Raw genomic sequence first — 6,521 nt, forward strand, 5'->3', positions numbered from 1 at the left:
TATATGCTTGACTGCTTGGGTGATTATATGAGTAGAACTGTTAATGATCTTAAGCTTATTAGTAAGCATGCTTCCATGGTTAAAACTCAAGTAGAACAAGTACTTAAGGCCCAGGATGATTTGCTCAATGAGTTGTATAGTAAGAACAATGATAAAGTTGTTAAGAGTTATGACTAGAGGTGGTAAAATCACCCAGGAACCTCTGTATCCTGAAGGCAACCCTAAGAGAGTTGAGCAAGATTCTCAGAGAATTAATACTGGTGCACCTGGTCCTAGTAATAAAAAGAAAAAGAAAAGTGATAGGACTTTGCATGCTTCTAGTGAACCTACTATATATACACATGAGAATCCCAATGATATTTCTATTAATGATGTTGAGACACAATCTGGCGATGAACATAAACCTAGTTATAATGTTAATGATGATGTTCATGTTGATGCCCAACCTCGTAATGATAAAGATGTAGAGATTGAACCTGATGTTGATCTTGATAACCCACAATCAAAGAATCAACGTTGTGATAAGAGAGACTTTGTTGCTAGGTAGCATGGTAAAGAAAGAGAGCCTTGTGTTCAGAAACCCATGCCCTTTCCTCCTAAGCCATCCAAGAGAAAGGATGATAAGGATTTTGAGTGCTTTGCTGAAATGACTAGACCTATCTTTTTTTGTATGCGCTTGACTGATATTTTGAAAATGTCTCCTTATGCTAAGTATATGAAAGATATTATCACAAATAAAAGAAAGATACTGGAAGCAGAAATTTCCACCATGCTTGCTAATTATACTTTTAAGGATGGAATACCAAAGAAACTTGGAGATCCAGGAATACTAACTATACCATGCTCCATTAAAAGAAACTATGTTAAAACTATTTTGTGTGATCTTGGAGCCGGTGTTAGTGTTATGCCTTTCTCTTTATATCGTAGACTTGAATTGAATAAGTTGACATCTACTGAAATCTCTTTGCAAATGGCTGATAAATCAACTGATATACACATCGGTATTTGTGAAGATGTGCCTGTTGTTGTTGCAAACATTACTATCTTAACGGACTTTGTTATTCTTGATATTCCCGAGGACGACAGTATGTCGGTCATCCTTGGTAGACCCTTTTTGAATACTGCAGGGGCTGTTATTGATTGCAAAAAGGCAATGTCACTTTTCATGTTAATGGTAATGAGCATACGGTACACTTTCCGAAGAAACAACTTCAAGTTCATAGTATCAATTCTGTTGGAAAAGTTTCAACTATTACTGTTGGAGGTTTTGAATTCCCTCTCCCTACTATCAAAAAGAAATATGATATTCTTATTCTTGGGGACATGCATATCCCCATTGAGGTAACCTAGTGTTATCTGAAAATTCTCTGGTTTCATGTTATTCGAGAGAACTTTGTTAACAAGACTTGATCAACCTTGTTAATGGATTCCTTTAGATGAGAATGAGATGGATGAATTTAGAAGGCACAACCTTCTGTACCTACCTTTTACTTTCTGTTATTTAGACTAAATAAAGCAAAAATAGTATTATCTGTCTGTTTTCTAAATTAGTCGTGCAATAAAAAAAGTCCCGAAAATAAAAGTTCTCCAAATACCTTGAAATTTTAGTATGATTTTTTATAGAATATTTTAGAATTTATGGCACTGAGAATGCACCAAGGGGCTACACCAGTGGACCACAAGGGTGGAGGGCGTGCCCTACCCCCCTGGGCGCCCCCTGCCTTGTGGGTCCCACGTGGGTCCCCTCACTTATTCCAGCACCCATCCACTTCGTCTTCCTCCAGAAAAAATCATCCCATTGCTCAAACTCGTGTTCTTGCTCATCTTGCTGCCATTTTCGATCTCCTTGTGCAAAGCTTCATTTGCAAAACCATTTTGGGGGATTGTTCTTCGGTATGTGACTCCTCCAATGGTCCAATGGTCCAATTAGTTTTCTTCTAGTGCTTTATCTCTTGCAAATTTTTGCTACCGTGGTGACCTTGTTCTTGAGCTTGCATGTCAAATTTATATGGTCCAAAGTAGTTTTGATGCATGACATAGTCTCTAGGCACTTGTAGGAGTAGTTGCTATCAATCTTGTTGAGTTTGGTTCACTTTTATTTTGAGTCACTAAAAAAATTCAGAATTTTTCAGAGGGAGAAAATGATGAGGAGATTGTTGAGACGCTCCTCGAGCCGGGGTTCAAAGGAAAAAAGAAAATGAGGAGAAGAAGAAGCCCGAGTACAATCTTCCTCGTACCGCAGAGGTTCGGCTGTGTGAATGGCCATGTGATGCATTCTTGGCGGCGGCCGGAATTTATGAGGATTTTATTATTTGGCGGAGAATGCAGGCATCACCGACTTCCTCAATGATAAGTGTGATCGGTACCTCCTACTCACTAATACTTTCATGCAAAATTTTCACTTTCATGCTAGGAGATCACCACCCATGGTAGAATTTTACTTATATGATGAGTATAAGGAGATGACGCTTTATGATTTTTGTGAGGTTTGTAAATTACCTTTTGAGGGCAGCATCAAGGAACCACGTCCTAGAGATGTGGAAGATTTTATTGATAAAGTTACCATAGGGGAAAGGAGAAGGGTGTCGGAAGTGAGAGTGTCTAGTTTACATTTTTCCTATTTTACGCTACTACTCATTATTTGCTGGGAGATGTTTAATCGGTCGCGGGAGAGCGGAGGCCGTAGTGCTCCTGGCCTGGCTATTTTGCGCCATGCTTTACTTCGCGATAGAACTTTTAGCTTGGGCGCTATGGTTGCTCGACGATTGAGTTTAAACCATTCGAGGGGTCCTATCTTTGGGGGTATCTATAGCTCACGCCTCGCTAAACGCTTTGAGATACCTATTTGGCACGATGAGGAAGAGGAGATGATACTACCCACTATTTACCTAGACTATAATAGTATGGTCTTACATGATTTTATTAGGAAAGACGATGAAAAGAGACTCAAATATAACCTGGTATTTAGCGAGAAGACTTGTCAGATTATTACCTTGCCTGTACCTTCTTTGTTCGATATTCATTCAGGCAGGTACACCATCATGCCTGCGGACATTTATGCATACTGGGAGCGGACGCGATCCCCAGTTCCTAAGCCAGAGCCATCACCTGGTCCATATTAGGAGTCTATTTATCAGTGAGAGCCGCAGGAGCTCGCTAACCAGTGGAACCCCCAGGATCCTCCTCAGTACATCGGAGAGGGCTACTTTGATCCATGGGCATAGACTAGCTTAGGCCAAAAGCCTAACCTTAGGGAAGTACGTATTTCTTGCCGACATTACATTTATATCCACACACTCATTCCAGTTGTCATTGTTCATACTTTTTCATTGTATTATACATGCTAGTTTATTATCTTTTTCCCGCTTTCTTCTCGTGTGTTCGAAAAACTTTGAGAAAAGCTAAAAAAATAGTTGTAGTTTCTGTTTAGTTTCCTTTCCATGCTTATATAGTAGTAATATAAAAGAAAACTAAAAAGATTTCCCTTTCTTCTTTTGCTTGTGGGGAGCTTTCCCGTGTAAATAGCTTTTCTCGTTCTTGTTTTACTTTCTTCAGAAATACAAAAACTCTAAAAACATTTCAGTGTGTTTCTTTGAAATTCTTTTTCTTTTCTTTGGGGGTCGAGAGGAGAAGACCACGATGAAAATGATGAGTGGCTCTCTTATGCATTATTGATGATCTAACAAAGAGTCCATATTACCTTGTCTTCTCTTTTCAATAACTGTTTGTAGATTTCAGCTTAGTCCAATGCACATACACTATTATTATTATTCGCACCGTTCAGTCGTGCAAGTGAAAGGCAATAATGATGATATATGATGAAATGATTGAGATGAGAAAAAGTTGGTATAAACTCTACCTATCTTATTTTTGTAAATATGATTAGTTCATCGTTCTTGATTCAGCCTATTATGAATGAAACATGTTTGTAATGACAATTAAAGATTATAGTTACTCATGTCATGCTTAATTAGCTAGGAGTTTATAATGGTTTACCTTGCGTGCCAACATGCTTTTAAAATGGTTAGGATTTAGTATGATAGGATGGTATCCTCCTTTGAATGATGCGAGTGGCTTGACTTAGCACATGATCACGCATGTAGTTGAAACAAAATCAACATAGCCCCCACGATATTTATGTTCATGGTGATTTATATCCTACTCATGCTTGCATTCATTGTTGGTTAATCTCAATGCATGTTTATGATTGTTGTCACTCTCTAGTTGGTCGCTCCTCAATATCTTGCTAACCTTCACTTGTGCTAAGCGGGAATACTGCTTGTGCATCCACTTCCATAAATCCAAAGTTCCATATGAGTCCACCATACCTACCTATATGCGGTATTTACCTGCCGTTCCAAGTAAATTTGCATGTGCCAAACTCTAACCCTTCAAATGATAATTTGTTTTGTAAACCCGAATCGCTCATGTAGCAACTGGGGGGCGTCGGTATCTTCCATGCTAGGTGGGTTATTCTCACGATGAGTGGACTCCGCTCATCATTCACGAGAAAATGGCTAGTAATTGGATGCCCAGTTCATGCTCAAATCAAATCAAAATATAACTTCAAACAAAACTCCCCCAGGATTGTTGTTAGTTGGACGGTACCCGTTGTTTCGGACCAGCCGTGGAGTGTGCTTGTTGGTGGTGGGGGAGTAAAACCTTTACCATTCTGTTTGGGAACCGCCTGTAATGTATCTAGTATATGGAAGATACTGATATCTCTTGGTTGTTATGTTGACAATGAAAGCATACCGCTCAAAATATTGTTTACCTCTATTTCAAAAGCTCGAGCTCTTGCACCTCTGCAAATCTCTGCTTCCCTCTGCGAAGGGCCTATCTATTTACTTTTATTACTGAGTCGTCATCCTCTTATAAAAAACACCAGTTAGAGAGCACCACTGTCATTTTTATGCATTTTTATTAATTAATATTGAGTATGACCGTGACTAGATCTCTTTTACCATGAATTACAATGTCTAGTAAATCCTTGATCTTCAGGGGTGCTCTGCATTTATATTTTGTAGTCTCAGAAAGTCCTAGCAAGATACCATTTTGTTATATCATATCATGATCATTTTGAAAAAGAGTTATCATCGGAGATTTATTATTATTGCTCGCCAGTTGATTATGCCATTGATATGAGTAAACGTGAGACCTAAATGTTATTGTGAATATGGTTAGTTCATAATCTTTGCTGAAAACCTGGATGCTGGCTATACATATTTGCAACAACAAGATCAAACAAAGTTTGTAAAAGTTTCTCTTTATCAATTTCAATTTATCAACTAAATAGCTTGAGGACAAGCAATGGGTTAAGCTTGGGGGAGTTGATACGTCTCCATCGTATCTACTTTTTCAAACTCTTTTGCCCTTATTTTGGACTCTAATTTGCATGATTTGAATGGAACTAACCCGGACTAACGTTGTTTTCAGCAGAATTGCCAAGGTGTTATTTTTGTGGAGAAATAAAAGTCCTCGGAATGACCTGAAAATTCACAAAGAAAATTTCTGGAATTAAAAAAATATTGGCGAAAGAATCAACCAAGGGGGGCCCACCTATTGTCCACAAGGGTGGAGGGCGTGCCCACCCACCTAGGGCGCGCTCCCCTGCCTTGTGGGTCCCCTGGACCTCCACCGACCTCAACTCCAACTCCATATATTCATGTATGGGGAAAACCAGATAGAAGGATTCATCTCGTTTTACGATACGAAGCCGCCGTCGCCTCCTGTTCTTCATCGGGAGGGCAGATCTAGAGTCCGTTCGGGGCTTCGCAGAGGGGAATCCGTCGTCGTCGTCATCATCAACCATCCTCCATCACCAATTTCATGATGCTCACCGCCGTGCGTGAGTAATTCCATTGTAGGCTTGCTGGACGGTGATGGGTTGGATGAGATTTATCATGTAATCGAGTTAGTTTTGTTAGGGTTTGATCCCTAATATACACTATGTTCTGAGATTGATGTTGTTATGACTTTGCTATGCTTAATGCTTGTCACTAGGGCCCGAGTGCGATGAATTCAGATCTGAATCCTTTATGTTTCCATGAATATATTTGTGTTCTTGATCTGATCTTGCAAGTTGTAGACACCTATTACGAATTATGATCCGCATATCCAAAGGTGATAATAATTGGGATTCTTTCCGGTGATTACCGTAGTTTAAGAAGTTCATGTATTCACTTAATGCTAATGCTTTGTTCTGGTTCTCTATTCGCTAGAGTACGATATCTAGCAGAGCCTAAAAACACTTGCTTGCACCCCACCCCTATGGAAACTATTGACTATGCTTGCTGCTCGCTCAGTGTCAGTAGAAGGGAAGAAAAGATGGTCACTCCTTTTAGGAACATGACGAGCCTTACGACTGTTGCACTTCACTCGCTGCTCATTCATTCACTTGCTCATGAACTCGCTGCTTCGCCAGAAGCTACTAGTCGCCTCCTTTCCTCCGCCGAAAGATGCTTAGCCAGAAGTGACGAAGGAGGGGAGGTGGGGAAGGCCGACAATGGCAATGAGGGGAA

This window comes from Triticum aestivum, chromosome 1B (genome assembly GCF_018294505.1).
Source record: "Triticum aestivum cultivar Chinese Spring chromosome 1B, IWGSC CS RefSeq v2.1, whole genome shotgun sequence".
Classification (NCBI taxonomy): domain Eukaryota; kingdom Viridiplantae; phylum Streptophyta; class Magnoliopsida; order Poales; family Poaceae; genus Triticum; species Triticum aestivum.